Source organism: Ambystoma mexicanum, chromosome 9 (genome assembly GCF_040938575.1).
Source record: "Ambystoma mexicanum isolate Mex_15411 chromosome 9, UKY_AmexF1_1, whole genome shotgun sequence".
Taxonomy (NCBI): Eukaryota; Metazoa; Chordata; class Amphibia; order Caudata; family Ambystomatidae; genus Ambystoma; species Ambystoma mexicanum.
In genome coordinates this window covers 833,510,515-833,529,995 of record NC_090931.1, presented here as the reverse complement: position 1 = coordinate 833,529,995, position 19,481 = coordinate 833,510,515, and the positions used below count along the sequence as shown (strand labels likewise).

General features: G+C 46.0%; 1 protein-coding gene across 18 annotated transcripts in view; it reads right to left on the bottom strand.

Moving 5' to 3' along the window:
• The window catches only part of MAP2 (microtubule associated protein 2), a 680,541-nt gene that overhangs the window by 14,038 nt on the left and 647,022 nt on the right, over positions 1-19,481 (bottom strand). The window lies entirely within an intron of this gene.

The window sequence follows — 19,481 nt, the reverse complement described above, 5'->3', positions numbered from 1 at the left end:
ATAACGGGGAAAACTGGAGGAAGGAGATTCAATAGGAAGTTGAGCAGGTCCTTATCTGAGGACCAAAGGCAATTATCAGCAGCGAGTATGTTGGTGGTGGTGTACCCTAGCATATCAAAAACATTTACACCATTTTCAGAAATTATATGCACATGAATCCATAATAGCAGTTGATGGGTTACAGTGATTTATCAAGCAACCTGCCTCAGGAGTTAGTCAAGCACATAATCAAAATCAACAAATAGAAAATAGTGTATCAATTTGTTTTGGTTGCATATTACATGAGATTCCAACCAGCATAACTTGATTGAAAAAATATTTAAGGAAGAAGATGGGGGAATGTAGAAATAGTACTTAATGATATGAAACGCTACTTTTAAATACACTTTGTCACTCCAATATTACAGTTGCTACCCTTTGTTATGCTTGAACATAAATTCAGAGAAAACCTGAAGGAGTAAAGAGAATCACTGAATTGCGTTATATGTGAACTTTCTAACATTTATGGATTTAATACAAAAAAATTGTTATCATTCTTATTGTAAGCACTGTGGGAAACATCTTTTTCATCATTGAGTGTAAATGTAAGGCTGTGCAAAATGCTAGATGTTTTAACTTGTAATCTTTCTCTATTTGGTGATAAGCAATACTGAATCTGCTTAAAACAGAACCAAAACATAGAATATCAAGTTGATTGTATAAGAGTTTCTTGTGGTTTTATACCTAGTGATGTGGCTCCCATTCTGTTAAGAAAGACTAAAGATGATATACTTGTTATTGGTCAATTGTTCTTTGCATAGAATTGCAGCTGTTGAGTTAGATATCATTTAGCATTAGAAATGCTACATTCTTATCTAGAGAAGGTAATAAAATGAGGCAATTCTAAATAGACACATTGAAGGTATCACCCCTGATCTTACTGAAATCTCTGAATAAAGCCCATAGAATCTTCAACATGAAATACTGGACCTATGACCCAAGAACCAGTTATGAAAGTATATGTTGTAGTCGGACCTTGACTCGAAGCCAAGCATTGACAATGTAAAATGGGGTCTGAGATCAACTAATGGTCGTACCAAAGGTGACTGCCGGGAAAACCAACTTTCAGAGCCTCCCAGGTATGTACCTCAATTGATTACTGTTTTGCTTCCCAATCCATTTCTGGAATAGGATTAAGGATTTCTATATTCTTAAGGGTGTGTTAAGTGGCCAACACCCTTTACTGGGACTTTGTGAATACCAAGGTGGACTAGAACAATCAACTTTCTGCATATTGGCTCTAATGTCTTGGAAGGTACTAAACTTACGATAAGGTGGCAACCAGAGAATAAAGATACATTGCTGCAGAAGATCTATAATAATGACTTTCCCAAATATAGTGAGATGATGGAGGCATTGGTTGAACCACATCGCGATATTAACATATTAGATGATTTTGATCTTTTGTGAAGAACCTTGACTGCAGAATGACAGAAGGTCAGCAAAATTGTCCCTTTGCTGGTTCGATAAAGAGTGGAAGAAGGCAAACAATCTTTGCTTGCTCTGTTAAAAAGGAAAGATGAAAGCAGAAATCTCATAAGGTCAATTAGAGCTAACTACAAGCAGATAGTAGTTGAGCGTAAGAGAGATTTAGACAGGGCAGCATGGGATGATTTGGTGGTGGCTGCCAAGACCAATGGCACTAAGAAATTTTGGAACCTAGTTATTTGGGTCCTAAACACAAAAGATTGGACGATGGGCTAGAAACTAATGTCGGGAATGCAAATTGGACCGGTCATTTTGCTAATCTTTATAATCCCCCTGAGGTGGGAATATGTGTTAAAAATCCAGACTTTTTGGAAGCAAGAGAGATTTTTTAAATAGTCCAACGTAAAGAGCAAGTGCAATTGGTGTCATTCTCTTTGATTAAATTATTCATCAGAAATGTGGCTGCTAGTCAAGTCCAGACAGCTTTCCAGCTGATTTATTTAGAGAAAATTTAGATCTTTGGGCACCAATATTGATAGCTTGTTGTTATTGACGCGCAATTTCCGGCATCTTGGGGGGAAAACAATTATCCACCATATTTACAAAAAGGGCCCAAGAAACACTCTGGTCCATACAGACTGATCTCTCGTCTTGATTCTCTGCTTAAAATATTTGAAAGTGTGTTGCTGGGTAAAATGGAACTGTGGATTGATACTAGCAACACATGTGAATATACAGTTGGGCTTTCGCCCAGGCCTGGGTACAAGTGAACACATTTTAAATCTTTATTTGATCTTGGCTAATTCACTTTATTTAAAGCGTGAACCAATATATCCTGCTTTTATGGACCTGAGCACAGCCTTTGATAAGTTCAACAGGGAAAAGTTGTGGTCTGTGCTCGGGTTGCAGGGTTGCTTGGTGGGAATAATAGATCTGTTGGTCACTCTGCATAAAAATACACAGGCTTGTGTGAGAAGCAGATATTTTGGTCATTGTATTCCTTATTTTCAGGTTAATTGCACAAGTTTGCCAGGGATGTGTAATGGCCCCTGTTTTTTTCTTTGTATATCAATGGACTAAGAGATGTACTGATGTGGGCTAGCTCGGATGTGCCGAGAATGAACGGGAATTTATATCCAGTGGAGTATGCCTGGAATACGCCAATGACACAGTCCTGATTGCTCATACGCCACAGGCTTTGCAGGACCTTTTGACAGCATATACAGACGTTAAGAGGGAGTATTCACGTCTACCCCTACATGGACGATTGGCAGATCAGGGCACGTTCTCCTGAACAAGCCCTGGATCACCTCGCCGTCACCTGCCACTCCCTTCACAGACTGGGCTTCTCCCTCAATTACAAGAGGTCCCATATGACATCTTCTCAGAAACTCCAATTCATCTGAGCTGTTCTGGTTACATCCATGGGAAAGATCCCGCCACCCGAGGTGGGGGCTCAAGACATTCTTCAGATGATCACCAAATTTCAAAGTGCCCAGTGTCTCTGGGCCTTTCATTTTTTGAGGTTGCTTGGCCTTATGGCATCCTGCATTTTTCTGTGACCAGAAGCCCAGCTGAGAATGAGATCTCTTCAATGGGCTTTAAGAACTCAATGGTCCCAGTTCTCCGGAAAAATGTCGAACCTATTTCAGGTTCCCAGCAGGGTCGCGTAGGATCTTCTGTTGTAGGCCTGCAAGGACAACATTCTGAAGGGAGAACCCTTTTGGCAACCATGGCCGGAGATAACAGTAGTGACGGACACCTCACTCACGGGGTGGGGAGCCCACACCAACGATCTGACAGTCATTGGCCGTTGGTCTCCATCAGAGTCTAAACTACATATCAATCTTTATGAGCTGAGGGAAAACAGACTAGCGCTGAAGGCTTTTCTGCCCTCTGTGCGGGGAAAGAATGTCCTGATAATGACGGACAACACAGTGGCCATGTACTACCTCCACAAGAGAGGAGGTGTAGGGTCACTACCACTGTGCAGAGAGACAATGCAGCTCTGGTACTGGGCAATTCAAGAAGGAATCTCCATATCGGCAGTTCACCTAGCTGGGGAGGAGAACACGGCGGCGGACGCTCTGAGCAGGCAGAACATAGTCTCCAACGAGTAGGAACTTGCTCAGGAAGTCCTTTAAGAGATCTTCACCCTTTGGAGAACCCCTCAAGTGGATCTGTTTGCGACATGGGTCAACTGGAAGTGCAAACTGTATTTTTCCAGGGAATTTCCCCCAAGAGGAGCTCTAGGAGACGCGTTTGTTGTGGACTGGGAATTTCCACTCCTGTATGCGTTTCCTCCAGTCCCCGTCATTCTTAACGTGATCAGTAGATTGAAAAAGTTTGGGAAATACATGATCCTAATTGCCCCGGATTGGGCCAGGAGGACGTGGTACCCGGATCTTCTGGACATGTCCATCTGCCCTCCAATACATCTTACACAAAGAGAGGACCTTCTCTCACGAGAAGAGGGTTGGGTTCTTCATCAGAGGTCAAAACACTCACCCTCACACTTGGTTTCTGAAAGGCTGAGATACAAGGATTGGGACCTCCCAGATGACAAGGCCAGCAACAAAGTCTTTGTACCGTTGCCATTGGAATAAGTTCTGCAACTGGCGCAGAGAAAAGAATGTAGATACTTTTCTGTGTAAAACACCATATTTTATCCTTTATGCGCTCTTTAGCCAATCTGGGGCTCCAGATTGGTACTTTTAAAGGCTATTTGGCAGTGCTGTGCATCTTTAAGCGCTCGTCAGAGGAATGGTCATACTTCAAAATTCCACGGTGATACCATTTCTAAAGGGGCTCACCAATGTGTTCCCCCCATCTCCGTTCGAGGTTGGGATCTTAATTTGGTTCTAAAATATCTAATGTGTGCACCTTTTGAACCTTTACATTAATTTCCCTTAAGGTTGTTAACCTTTAAAACCATTTTATTGGTAACTCTGACATCAGCCCGTAAAGTGAGTGAGTTGCAGGCACTTTCGTCCAAGCCACCCTTTACTATCTTCCACACGGATAGAGTTGTTCTAAGAGTTAAAACTTCATTTTTACCCAAAATCACTTCTGATTTTCACATTGGACAAAACATTGTTTTGCCATGTTTCAAACCCCCTCCCCCCAATCCCCTCATCCTAGAAAGGAGGAGGAGAGATTACATAGGTTGGACCCTCGTATAGCTTTAAGCTTTTATATATCTAGAAAGTCAAAACTCTGTATTGTTCATCAGCTTTTCATTTGCTATGCGTGCCACAAAGTGGGTCAGGCTGTCTCTAAGCAGACCTTATCCAGATGGATCATTCTGACCATTTCAGAATGTCACAGGTTGGCAAGGAAGGATCCTCCGGAAGGTTTAAGGGCCCATTTCAGCACGGGCATGGCTACTTCTACAGCCCTGCAAAGGGGTGTACCTATAGAAAATATTTGTGAAGCAGCATCGTGGTCTACTATCCACACGTTCACAAAGTATTACTGCCTGGAATGTTCCCTCGGTCAGAATGGTAGCTTTGGTAACGCCGTCCTGCGCTCGGTTCATGAAAACAAAATCCAATTCTACTCCCTCCACCAAATCAAATACTGCTTTGGGAGTCTATCAAAGATGAAGAATGGGGGGACACAATCCATTCGAAGAACAAGGTACTTCCCCCTGGTAAAGTTCTTCCGACTGGACGTTCCTACCACATATTCCTCATCCCCGTAGCAGCCTACCCCACAGTAGAATTTCCCAAGCTACTACAGCTTTCGTTCCTTCAAGGCTGACTACGGTCATTCCCATGGTTATGAGGGTATTTCTGCTGTAAGCGAAAAAACAGAACTGAAACCAACGGGCGTTGCGCGTGCTATATGCCTTCGATTACATCATCCTCAAGACGGAGGCCCTCGAGGGACATCGAGTCGACGCCATCGACGCACAGTGCCCTCTGCCGAAATGTATTTTTCCAAAGCAGCTGAAGCTGAATATCGAATATCAAAGATGAGGAATACGTAGGAGGAGCATCCAGTCGAAAGAACGCTACCAGGGGTAAGTAACTTGTTCATCTCTGTGTTGCAAAAGCATCTGTGTCAGTACTGTGCACACCAGTGCCACAGTGCTTTGTGTGTGTGTCTCAGTGCTGTGCATGTGTGATAAAGTGCTGCGCATTCATGTGTCTCTCACGGCTTCATGAATACATGTGTGCCTTGTTGCTGTGTGTTCCTATGACTTAGTGTTGCGGGCACATCTGTGTCTCTGTGCTGTGTGTGAGCACGAGCACCCCTGCTGTACATGGCCATGTCTCCATGTTGCATGCGTGCATCTGTGTCTCTGTGCTCCAAGTGCTTCTGTGTGTCAGTCATATGCACACATGGCTGTCTCAGTGTTTTGTGTTCAACTCAGTGCTGCATTGCTGTTAATGCACTACTGTGTCTCATTGTGTCTGCATCTGTATCTCTGTTCTGCCTGTGTTTTAGTGCTGCACTCTCATCTGTGTCACAGTGCTGCCCATGCCTGTGTAGTAGTGCTGCACGCAAGTCCATGGGCCTCATTACATGTGTGGCGACCGGGAAATAAGGGTGTCGGTCGCACAGTACCAACACCCTTTCCGACCGCCACACTACAACTCTGCGGGCAGGGACCCTTAGGCCCGGCAGGTCTGACCTGCCGGGTGTAACGGCTCCCCCCCCACAGAGTTTTCACAGAAGCACCGGCATGGTTAGCAACGGTGTCAGTGCTTCTGTGTTCCCATTCCTGTGGAGTTCTATAGGACTCCACGAGGATGGAGGACAACATTTTCCGCGCATGATATCACAGGCCCCCGGGACTTGTAATGTCTCGCTGGCACTGGGATATTAGGCGCCGGAAACATGTTAGAAGTCCGGCAGCAACCCGCTGGTAGCACCTGTGGGTTAGCGCCGGACTCGTAATGAGGCCCCATGTCTCAATGCTCTGTGCACGTCTGTCTCAGTACTGCATGTGCATCTCTCTCAGTGCTAGGGCTCCGGCATTAGTGTCTTAATGCTTCATGCGCCTGTGTCTCAGTGTTCTGTGCTTGTCTCTCAGTGCTGCATGCATGCACACGTATATTAGTTTTGTTATGTTATGTTATGTTATGTCATTGGTTTTTATAAAGCGCTCATTCGCAAAAAAGCATCATCGCACTAATGGACATCAGAAGGGAAAGGACTTAGAACAGAAAGGTCTTTAGCAGGCGGCGGTAGCTGAGATGGTCCGGAGTAGCCCGAATCAGGAAAGGTACGGTGCTGCATAGCTTGGCCGCTGCATCTGAGAAGGAGCGATCATCAATGCGGGTGCACTGAAACTGAGGAATGACCAAGAGTCGAGCCTTCTCAGATCTTAGTGAGCGACTTGGCAAGTAATGTTGGAACTTCTCCTGGAGAAATTCTGGTCCCACACCGTAGAAGGCACGCTGGACAATACAGAGGGATTTGAACATAATCGTCAGTCAGTGTAGTGACCGCAAGACCGGGGAAATATGCGCCCCATAAGCAGTATGGGTGGCCACATGAGCTGTGGAATTCTGCAGCTGGTGGAGTCGATGAATAATGTAGGCTGGCTGTGCCAGGAACAGAGAATTACAGTAGTCGAGTCGACTTAGTACCAGTGAAGACACTAACAGTGGGTGAAGTTTCTCCGGCAGAAAGGCAGGACGTTTTGTAGTACGCTGAGGTGAAAATAGCTGGATTTGCATATTGAGCTGACTTGAGCTGAGGCAGAGAGAGACTCAGAGAACAAAACCCCAAGTTCATGACTACGGGAATTGGTAGTGGGCAGGCGCCAAGCTCAGAGGGCCAGGAAGCAGAAGACCAGAGTGGTGATGGGGGGGAGGAGAAAGTAGAACCACAAGGGGAAGCAGAAGGACCCACCACTAGGATCTCGATTTTGTCCCTGTTAAGTTTGAACCAATTACTCCCCATCCAATCACTGAACGCCATTAGGTACCCCCGCAGATGAGATGCGCTGTCAGGTTTGGCAAGATCCAGCGGGACGAGGATTTTAGGTGTCATCAGCATAAGAGTAGGATCGGAAGCCGTGAGAGACCGAATATAGATATTCCCTGAGGAACACCACAGGACAGTTTGTAGGAACAGGAACGAAAAAGACCCAAGAGAAAGAACTTGTGATCTATCTGTCCAAAAATACAAAACCAAGCAAGCACCTGGCCAGAGAGGTCGGCCTAAGAGGGGGGAGCAGCTGGGTAGGGTGGTCCATGGTGTAAAAAGCTGCAGAGAAGTCTAATAAAATCAAGGACCTTGACCCCCCCCCCCCGGTCTACCAATCTGGTTAGGTTATCCATAACTGAAACAAGGACACTTTCCGTGCCCCGGCCTGGGCGGAATCCTGATTCAAACGGACCCAGGAAGTGTGAGTCCTCTAGAAAGCATGGAAGAAGTGGAGAGATTAGAGATTCAAGAAGTTTCATCATAAATGGATGCAAGAAAATGAGGTGGGAATTTGCCAGAGTAGAAGGATCAAGAGAGGGTTTTTTAAGTAAAGGTAAAGTAAAGCTCTCCATGATGTGCATGCAAATGTCTTAGTGCTATGCCCACATGTGTCTCAGTTCTGTGCACATATCACACTGCTGCACAATCCACAGCGCTGTGCCTGCTTGTGTCCCAGTGCTGTATGTGCATGTTTTTTTATGCTGTTTCTGTATTTGTCAGTGGTGTGTATGCATATTTGTGTGTGTGAGACAGTGCTGTATGTGTGCCTGTGTGGCTCAGTGCTGTCTTCTGTCAGGTCTCACATGGGTGAAGTGGTGGTGTGTAGGATAGGATTGGGGGATGCCTTTCTCAGGGAAGATGTTGACCTATCTACCTTGTGTTTGGGAAAAAGGGAAGAGAGGTTGATATGATTGCATTTCTCCTTGATTCAAGCTTGCAGGAAATGGATGCTTTCCCAAGCCAAGTTGGAGGCGCAGCTGTGGGGTTGGAGGCATAGCTGTGGGGAATTGATTGGGTCACTTGCAATGTAGGCAACATTCCATAAATGCCTTTCATCCTGACATCTCAGCTAGCAGGCCCTGTTTCTTTGAAGCTCCAGTCAGTTACAAGGTTGAAACCAGAATAAAACAAGGTAAAGGAAAGAGAGGTGCAGCGACTAGCATACGGGCTGACGACACTACTCTTTTTTCAGCGATAGAGCGCAGCGGGGATACGGTGAACCCTGTATTTTCAAAAATGGTAAACACGTTACAGAGCAAAGGATTCTTCGTGACTTCCAGGCAATTGAGGCACACACAAAGGGGGAGACTCTCCCTGGAAAGAAATGACTGTGGAAGGTTAAAAGACTAGAGACATTTTTGAGAAAAAGAAAAAAGACTAAGGGCCTCATTACACGGATGGCAGTAGGGATTTACCGGTACCGGTAAAATAACGGTACCGGTAAATCCCTACCGCCTTACTACGAGGTCCCTTTGCAGGTTGGGGGATTTAACGCCTGCTTTTTGCAGGCGTTAAAATCCAACCCGCTAAGGGACCTCAGAGCTAATTACGGCACCGCAAAATTGCGGTGCCGTAATTAGCGCCTTCCCCATTCCCATAGAGCCCTATGGGGCAGAAATGGGAATGGGGAAGGGCAATGGCGGAAGGGGGATTTACCGCCCCTCCAACCTTGGAATGGGGCGGTAAATCCCCTTTCCGCCAAGGCGGTGCCAGTATTTTACCGGCATGAGCCATGCCGCTAATAGCGCCATGGCTCACCGCCTACCGTGTAATGAGGCCCTAAGGCTCTCATTACAACTTTGCCGCTCTGGGAAAAAGGCCAGTAAAAGTAGCAGTAATACTGTGACCGGCCCTTTTCCCGGGTAAATCAGGCCCCCACTGGCAAAAAACAGACAGTATTTCTGGGCTCCGGTATCACCAGTGCTGGTCTCCATCGAATGGGGATTTACCGCCCTTTCCGCCACCTATAATATCCCGGCATTCTCAGGATATCAGGCGGCAGAAACTGTAGGTCAGTTTGCCGGTATCCTGCTAGAATTACCGGCGGGATACCGGAAAACCTGTAATTAAAAGATAAGATTCATGAGAAGAGTCTTAAACCACATAAGGTAAAGTCTTAATAGAATAGTTGGGGTTAGTTCGATATAAAATGTATTGTTTTGAATTAACCTGTATGTAAGTTCATCATCGTTTAAAGCAAACGAAAAGACAAAAACGTCTGGATCTAAAGCCATCTCCTGCACAAAAAGAGGGAGAACAGGTATAAATGGCGGAGGAGTTAATTATGGTGTGGTAGCAAGGTGATCTATATCGAGTACTCACCGTAATCGTATTTCTGATGCTTATATCTGCTTAGATTCACATGCTTTGCATAGTCTGACATCTAGTGGAAGTTGCAGTGTATTGCACATGAAGTTTTATGAAGTTCGAAAAGGGGCGTCGACAGGGCGTGACTGTAATCCTATCCCTACTGTGACGTACCCTGCACCCATGATCCCATATCATATATCATGATCCCTCACATGTCGAGGTCCCTTAGATTATTTGTTTCTGACAAGAGGAAGTGTACTTTGTAAGCGTAGAGTGTACATAGAGATCATAGGGTGTGAAAGATCTATTTTTCTCCCAGCCACCTTCTACTCCAACAGAGGAGGAAGGGCGGGCACATGCAAATCTAAGCAGATACAAGCATCAGAAATACGATTACGGTGAGTATTGTATCCCTTCTGGGGCTTATGGATCTGCACAGAATCACATGCTTTTCAAAAATTAGCATGCAGTACTTATAGAAGGAGGTAGGTTGTTAGAGGGTAGCACTGAAAAGGGATGTTTCAGCACTGGTTGTCCCACCTGTGTATCACCCCTTGAGTGTGTGTCTAGACAGCGGTGTTGGGTGAAAGTGTGTACTGCACTCCAAGTGGCTGCCTTGCAAATGGCATATAGGGATACATTTGTTATAAAGGCTAGAGTTGCTACTGTGCCTCGAGTGGAATGTGCTCTAGGCTTGAATGGTAAAGTTCTCTTAGCAAGAGAATAACACAGTTGGATGCAGTTAACAATCCATTTAAAAATTGCTGCTTTGGAGATAGGGTCTCCTCTTCCAGCGGCTACGGACAAGAAAAAACAGTCTGTTTTTCTGATTGGTTTTGTTTTTTAAAGGTAGAACATGATAGCTCTCCATACATCCAGTGCATGAAGGCTTTTTTCTGCTGCGTTTGTGGCGTTTTGGAAAAATGCAGATATTTCTAATGTTTGATTTACATGGAATTTTGATACGAACTTTGGTGAGAATCTCAGATGTGTGCGTAGCACCACCTTGTCTTTGTGCATAACCACAAGGGGATCTTGTACTGAAAGAGCTTGTAGTTCACTCACCCTTCTGATGGAGGTAACGGCTATCAGGAAGGCTGTTTTGTATGTGAGGTTTTTAAGGCTGGCCTTGTGCATAGGCTCGAAGGGGGTCCCCATGAGCCTTGTGAGTACCATATAGAGGTCCCAGCCGGGAGTGGGATTAGAAATCGTAGAGTACCGTTTTTTGACACCCTCCATGAAAGTCTTAACTACGGGCACCTTCCACCATGAAATGTTACTTTGAGACATAGTGTAAGCAGAGAGAGCTGCTAAGTGTACCCTGAGTGAGTTAAAGACTAATCCTGAGTCAAGTAGATAGAGAAGGTAGTTAACTATATTGGACGGTGAACCGTCGGTTGGATTAAGAGACCATAACACAAAGCGTTTCCATTTGTTAAAATAGCAGTGCCTTGTGTTAGGTTTGCGTGCTTCTTTGAGTATTTCCATGCACCTTTGGTGTAGGTGGCCAAATTCTCTGACCTTAGGAGGCAAGCTGCTAAGTTCAGCTTCCGAGGGCATGGGTGGAGTGTTGTTCCATGATCCTGAGTTAACAGGTTTTCCAGACAAGGTTATTTCATGGGAGGACACAGGGACATCATTTGAAGGTGGGGAACCAGGTTTGCCGTGCCCACATTGAAGCTACTAGGATCAGTGTTACTTGTTCCCGGTTTAGCTTGTGGACTATCTTGTTGAGAACGAGTGTAGACGGAGAAGCATATGCACATTTCCCTGACTAGTACATCAGAAGTGCATTTACCTTGGATCTCTTCTGCAGAAGCCTGGATGTGTAACCTTGGCATTGTGTGCTCTATAGGGTTGTTAAGAGGTCTATTTCTGGGAACCTCCAGTTTGAGAAGACATTGTATAGCACGTCCGAATTCAGTTGCCACTTGTGCACTGAGGGTAGCATTGTACTCCTGCTTAGCATGTCTGCCAGAGAATTGAACTCCCCTGGAACATGGTGTGCCACTAGGAAAATATTTTCTGATGTAGTGCCCACAGCCAGATGTTCTGGGCTAGTATGGACAGCCCTGGAGAGTGTGTTCCCCCTGTTTGTTTATATAAAACATGACCCTGGTACTGTCTGTGGGGACTAGGACTGTTTTGTGCGCCAGCTGAGTCTTGAAAGCTTGAAGTGCTTTTAGGACTGCTAATAGTTCCAGAAGGTTGATGTGCTTTCTGGTTAGTGCCTTTGTCCAAAGGCCGTGAAAAGTGTGGTGAAGGAAGGTTGCGAAGCCACTACTAGATCGTCCCACAACCCGCTTGCTTGTGACCATTGTTTTGCTAGCCACTCTTAAATTGGATCCATGCGCAGCCTGGCGTGAGGCACTAGGTAGATGCAGGAAGCCATTATTCCCAATAGACGCATTGTCTTTCGTACCGTCACCTGACAAACCAGCCACATACTGAAGTGTTTGAAACAACATGTTTTTGATCCTGTCTTCAGAGGGGAAGACTAGTCCGTCGTCTGTTTTGATTAGTGCCCCCAGAAATTGCTGTACTTGGCTGGGCACTAGACTTCTTTTTGTTTATGGAGAAGCCCAATTGGACTAGCGGATTGATTGTCTGCTGCATGTTTTGAAGGTACCTCTGAGGAGAATCCACAGTAATTAGCCAGTGGTCTATGTAAGGATACACTGGAATGGACTGCCTTCGCAAGTGGGTGGCCACCCCGGCTAGGACCTTTGTGAATACCCTGGGGGCTGATGCAATGCTGAATGGTAGCACCTTAAATTGGTAGGGCTTGTCTCCCAATTTAAATCTGAGGTATTTTGTGTGCGCTGGCAACATCGAAATATGAAAGCATGTATCTTTAATGTCCAGTGTTGCCATGTAATCCCCTAGTTTTAGTAGTGAGATGACCTCCTGCAACGTTGCCATCCTGAACTTCTGGGGTTTTACAAACGTGTTTGCAGGGCGCAGGTCCAGCACTGGGTGCATTGTTAGATATTTCTTTGGAACAAGGAAGTACATTGAAAAAAACCTTGATTTTGTTCCAGGAGTGGTACCAGTTTGATTGCTTCTTTTTGTAGTAGAATCTCAATTTTTTTTCCTGCAGGATTTTGAGGTGTTTGGCAGACATTCTTTCTATTTCGAGGTGGATTGTGGCAAGGTGTTTCTAGGAACTCCACTGAGTATCCTTTGGCCACTGTGTCTAGAACCCAGCAGTCTGATGTTATTCCTGCCCATTGCTGGCCAAAGAGTGTTATGTGACCCCCGACTGGGGTCGCATGGGAGGGAACGTGGATTGGCCGGTCATTTGGGGGCAGGGACTGCTGTGCCCCTAGAGGCTGCAGCTCGGCCTTGTCCCTTTCCGCTGCGAAACCCACGCTGTTGGTACTTGTAGGATGATTGACCCTGGGTACTGTAGAAGGAGGCACTAGACATGCTTGCGCCGGCTTGACCTGACCTGCTGAATCCTTGTGCCCGGAACTTTCGGCGTGTGTTGAATAATTCCTTCTGTATGAAGGGTTTGTTAGGTATCTTGTTGGTCCCATGCTCCTTCTTTGTGGTTTCCAGCCAGTCGTCACCTGCTTTACCAAAGAGAAGACCCTCCTTGATGGGCGTGGTGATAAGGGCCGCCTGTGTTTCTGGCTTAAGGCCAGAGTCCCTAGGCCAAGTGCGTCTTTTTAGGAGGGTTCCCTCCGCAATGACTCTTCTTGAAGTGTCTGCAGAATCCAGAACATTTTTCAGGATGTTTTGAGACAATTGTTTACCCTGTGGCAATCTTGACAAGGTGTGAACGAGCAGGTTCTGGTATCGAGTCTAGATGTTTTACGACATCATCCTACTGAGTGCTGCTGTAGCTGGCAAGCAAGGTAGTATTGTTTGCTATTCATTTTAGGGACAAAGTAGAAGTAGTGATTTACTTACCAAGCATGCATACTCTTTTCCACTCCTTGTTGGGAGGTGCCTTGGAGTGGAGAGTGGCACAACAGCTCTCATTCTGGTTGTTATAACCACCAGATAATCTGGCTTGACATGACCTCTGATGTAAAGAGGATTGGATGGTGATGGCTTGAGTGTGTTCTCTACCTGTGTGTTGACTGGGATGGAGAGACACTCTTTTTGATACATTCCAGGAGAGGTATAGCCTGGCTAATGGGGTTCCTCTTGTTGAGGATGTCCTCAACAAAGTTGGTCCCTGTGAGACTAGCTTCTTCCATTTCTATCCCAAAATGTTGTGCTGCCTTTTTAAGCAAATCATTGTAGAGTAATTGGTCTGCAATAGGAGAGGTATGACCGCTCCCCACTGCTGCAGGTTTGACAGGGTCTGTAAAGATAAAATCTGGATCATCTTGCTCCTGCAAATAGGTGTCGTCATAATCTTGGCCAGGATCATCCTGGTCAACCACCCACATATCTTGGTCTGCTTGATTAGACTGCAGATCCTCTAGCTGACACCTTACGAGGGTTCCCTGGGTGTAAAGGCCTGAGGAGGCATGTGTGGGGGAGGGGGAGTTAGTTGAGTGGGTACCCCAGGCCCTGGAGGCTGCTCCACAGGTTTCTGTGGAGTGTGCACCTGCTCATGAAGTCTACAAAATAAGATATTTTACCTATGATTTCTTCAAAGTGAGTTTGGGTCGCAGGAGTTTCTGATCAAATGGCTTTTGCTGCTCAGTAATAACCTTGGGCGTTACTGGTTGTGCCTCTGTAGGACAGTCAGCTTTGGGTGTGTTGTTGGGGCTATCCCTGGAGAGTTTTTTTGTTGAGGGCTGAAGATAGAATAGAAGAATCCTCCTGATAGTCCTCAGGGGTCTCAGGGGCCCGTTTATCATGAGCCTGTTACTTCTTAAGGTGTTTTTCTGCATGCAAATGTGATTTGTGCTTTTTTCGACAACTGTTTCGGCATCTCTGCCTCAGTTGTAGAGCATTTTTTATGCAGGTCTTTCATCGGAGTGTGAGCACTGACGCCTTGTGGTAAATGCGGAGGCGGAACCACAGCGGCCTTGGCCGGTGGTTGATCGGCGGGCCTTGAGGCACCTACCATTGGCATGCAGCCCTCTGTTGATGGGTCCATCGAGGAGCGGCTGGGGGGTATGTACTTATGTGAAGAAGATGATGTGTTTACACTTTTGTTGCCAGAGGCCGCCCTCATAACAGCAGGTTGAGACTGCCTTTCGAGGTTGGGGACAGGCGTGCAGGAACTAGTTTGTGCCTTTGTAATGTCTTCGGGCAGTCTCGGCTGCCTCAGGCGTCGTGATCGGCCATGAAGATCCCTGCGGCAGTCTCAGACTCCACCGACATGGTGTATGCCGCCCACCGTTGAGTCTGGCGCTCCTTTAGGGTTTTGGGTCTAAAGGGTTTGCACAATGTGCAGCGGGACTCCGAGTGATCAAGTGGAAGGCAGTGGGGACACACCATGTTTGTGTCTTTTCACGGAAATGTTCTAATGCACTTGGGGCAAAACTTAAATGTAGTGCGCTCCATAGTGGAAGGTGGACATAGAGGCAGCAAGAGAAAGGGAGTATGGGTAGGAAATGGGGGTAGGCATTCTCTAAAAGAAGAATGGATCACTCCCCCCGCTCGCCCTAGTGATTAGGTCAAAGCCAGGTGTAGGCCGAAACCCGTCATCGGAACAAACGTCTGTTTCAGTGATTGGAATCAGGCTTTGAGTTGCTCTGGAGACCAGCTGTCGAAGAGTTCGTTGATATGTAGCCAAGAGAGGTTTGGATGAAATTAACTTAGCTTTGTGCTATGGGCTCTGCGAAAATACAACTACGATGGTGGAAAAAATAATCTGAGTGAACTCAAGGCATGAGGGATCATGAGGACAGGGTACGTCACACCAGGGATAGTATTACAGTCATGCCCTGTCGACGCCCCTTTTTGAACTTCAAAAAACGTCATGTGCAATACTCTGCAACTTCCAGTAGATGCTGGCATATGCAAAGCATGTGATTCTAAGCAGATCATATATATATATATATATATATATATATATATATATAATATACACACACACACACCGTGGCACCTGTGACTGCAGACCTTTGAGATACCTGTGCTATATTAATGATATCCTCCCGATCTGGACTGCTAGGGAACAGGACCTCCTAAGCTTCCACAGAGGATTTCATGAATTCCAAGCAACCATCCACCTCAAACTCTCCTACTCTCCTGAAAAGGTAAATTTCCTCGACACCACCATAGCAATAAATGATGGCCAGCTACAGACCACATTATATCTCAAACCAACTGACCATGCCAGCTACTTAAAGAGTGACAGCTTCTACCCAGTGCACACCAAACATGCTACCATATTTAGCCAAGCATTAAGATACAATCGAATATGCTCAGACACAAGGGACCAGGATAAAAACATGCAAACTTTGTGATCAGAGTTCATAAACCGTGGATACAACCATAGAATTGTGGAAGGCCAGATTCACAGGGCAACATGGATTCCCGCAGCAACCTCTCAGAAAACAGAGCGTAAGAGATACAAACCCGGGTGCCACTGGTAGTCACATACAATCCAGAGCTGGAAACCCTCTGCAAGATTGCTAAGGAACTCCAACCCACCCTGCAACAAGATGAATGTCTTAGAGAAGTTTTTCCTGAGATGTCCATCCTTGCTTTCAGACAACCAGCCAATCTGAGGGGAATGATGGTCAGAACAAACTAAACACAAATAGCACAGATTATGGAACTGTGCCTTGCAGAAACAAAAGATACCTAAACTGCCCACACATCAACACTACAAAATTATGGGGCAGTTTACATGTGCATCCAGCAATATTGGGTACTTGATCATATGCATGAACTGTCCCAGGCGTGGCTGCTGTGTTGGGGAATCTAGTCAGCCTCTATGTAAACACATGAACCTTCATCGTCAAAGTGTCAAGAGATGTACTAACGAGAGTCGGGAAATGTTGCAGCTAAGTGTTTGGTGTGCTCTGCTGATGGGAGGATTTGGAGTGGCATTTTTGAACTTTTGAATTTACTGCTGCGGTACCTTTAAACAACACTGATGGATTATATAAACAGTTGCGAACGCGAAGCACTTCAGCAAAGTGTTGCAGCAACGTGTTTGGCGTGCTGGTGTGTGGGGGGCGGTGACAGGAGGATTTGGAGCTGCATTTTTGAACTTTTTAATTGACTTCTGCAGTACCTTTAAACAAGGCTGCTGGATTATATTACCACTTGCAGACGCAAAGCGCTTGAACAAAATGTTGCAGCTAAGTGTTTGGTGTTTGGAATGCGGAGTCGCTGTCGTCGGATGGACTACCTGGCTAGAGGTTTTAAACCTTGTTTGTTTAACAGTTTAACAGATTATCTGGAAACGTACTAATTATGCCGCCAAAATTACGGTTTTATACTGCTAAAAAGACAAAGGCAGGTCATTAATATCAGACACCCCTTCCTCCCTACTTTCTGCCATTGCTCAAGATAAAAATGTGCATCCTGTTAATTTCAGTGCCTCACAGAAATAAATAAATAGAGAGGTGTAAGATGGGACAGAACAAACATATATCACTGGGTTCTTTGCTACGTCCGTGAGCAAAAATAAGGAAACGCATAGGGACCTTCTACGAGTTGGAGGAATAATGTAGCCTGTTAACAATGACGCAACTTTGGGGTGGACAGTAATTTGCTACTAAACCTCTGTTACGAATTGCAACGAGATTCTATAGGTATTCCATCATCTTTAAAAAAAAGTTAAACATATCGATTCAGAGCACTGTGAAACTATTAGCTTCAATGTGTCTGCTTCACCAGACCTAGAGTGGATTACTGTCAATACTGCTGATACTATAATTTCAAGTTTCGATAAGGACTACCTTGATAGTTGTTCTCGGCACAAAACACCCCAAACCTTTATTAAAGATTGGATTCCATTGCAGCTACTTTTTTTTATAATTTATTTTTAATAGCATTTATGTGAAACAGGAAACTTTCAATAAAAGAGAACAACATGGGGTGGCACACCCCCATTACATCCAAAAGGCTATGTTTCCCAACATCTTGGCGACCCCTCCCTCCCCCCTTCCCCCGCCCTCCTCCGCTTCCTTTGAAGGTGTAGTCTTGGGACGGACGGATCGGTGGGCTCCTGTCACACAACCATCTGGGGCCCCAGCCGGGTTTACTAGTGTTGAAAAAGCGCTGGTTCCCTCTGCGCAAGGCTACTTTGTCAAAACTGAATGTCTAGCGGGGCCGAGTCCATATTCCTTGTAGCACTCTATTCTCCGTTTCCAGTGTTACAAAAGGCCTTATGGAATTGCAGCCATTCCGTCTCCACCGATGGTTCCATGTAATAATGTCACACATTATTGCATGGAACATGCGGGGTACACCCCCGCAACCCCCAATTTTTTTTTAAAATAATTTTTTTTGCCCCTGTCGCCATATATATGGTCACCCAAATAATATCGCCACAACATTTTCCCGGCGATATTATTTACGGCGACCATATATGTGGCGATATTATTAACTTATACCCCACCGATGCACTGTTCCCATGGATCGCCGCTGAGATCTTTTCAATGAGGTATAAGTCTTTGGCTGTCCCCGCCCATTCTACCACTGTGGGGAGATGCCCCCTCTTCCAGTGTCTAGCCCGGCAGGCCCTTGCCGCTAAGAGTAGAAAGTGTGCCAGCTGCAGAAGCTTGCTCCATTGTCCACCTCTTTTCTCCAGGCCAAAAAGGACTAAGATGGGCTCCAAACTGTAGGACCCACCCTATGCATCCGTAATCCAACCCAGCACCTCCGCCCAGTACACCTGTACCTTGTGGCAAGACCACCATATATGCCAATAATTGGCTCTTTCCCCACACCCATGCCAACAGTGGGGGTTGACCACCGGGTACATCCTAGAGAGTGATATCAGGTCGTATTGTCATGTATGGAGCAATTTTATGGTGTGCATTTTGTATTGGCAGGAAATCGAGGTCTTGAAAGCCCTCCCACAGAGCTGTGCCCAGAGTCCATCCCCCAACTCCAGACCCAGATCTCTCTCCCATTTTGCTCTCCCCCCTGGATTCTAGCAGTGCCCTATAGAGTAGGGAAATTAGCCCTTTTATGTCAGCGTGGGTGTCCAGGACCTTCTCAGCAGGAGTGAGGTCTCTTTGAAAAAGTGGCTTCCATTTTACAGACATAATTATCCCTTTAAATCTCAGGTATAGAAGTGGGGACAGCGTACCAATGCCCTGTGCCTCTTCTAAATTTTGGATACTTATGAACTTATCTTCTCGTATCAGCTGGCCGACCCTGGCGAGCCCTGCCTTGAACCAGGTCTGAAATTGCCCTACTTCCGGGATTGTATCTCTAACCGGTGGCGCCCAGATGTTGCTCATCGGTGAAGGCCATGTGGTTATCTTCTCCCTTTTACCCCCCCCTGCTCATGCTTTCCACATGGTCCCCAGGAAAGGGGGCTCTCTGATCTGCTTCGGGAGTATGTCTAGTGGGACCCACAGCCATTCCCCCACAGTAGCTGGGCGCAGGTGATAGTTCTCCAGGTAAACCCACTGTTTATCCTTATCCTCTCTGAGGTGGGGGGCCAGGGCTCTGAGTTGTGCTGCTCTGCAGTACACATGTAGGTCTGGAAGACCGACCCCTCCCTTCTCCTTTGGGAGTGTGAGTGTCTCGTAACCTACCCTGAGGTACTGGCCTTGTCATATGAATCTTAGAATGCACCGCTTGGCTTCTTTCAGGTGCTCCTCCGAGGCCTTAATTGGAAGCATTTGAAACAGGTAAAGCACCCTAGGGAGGAGATTCAT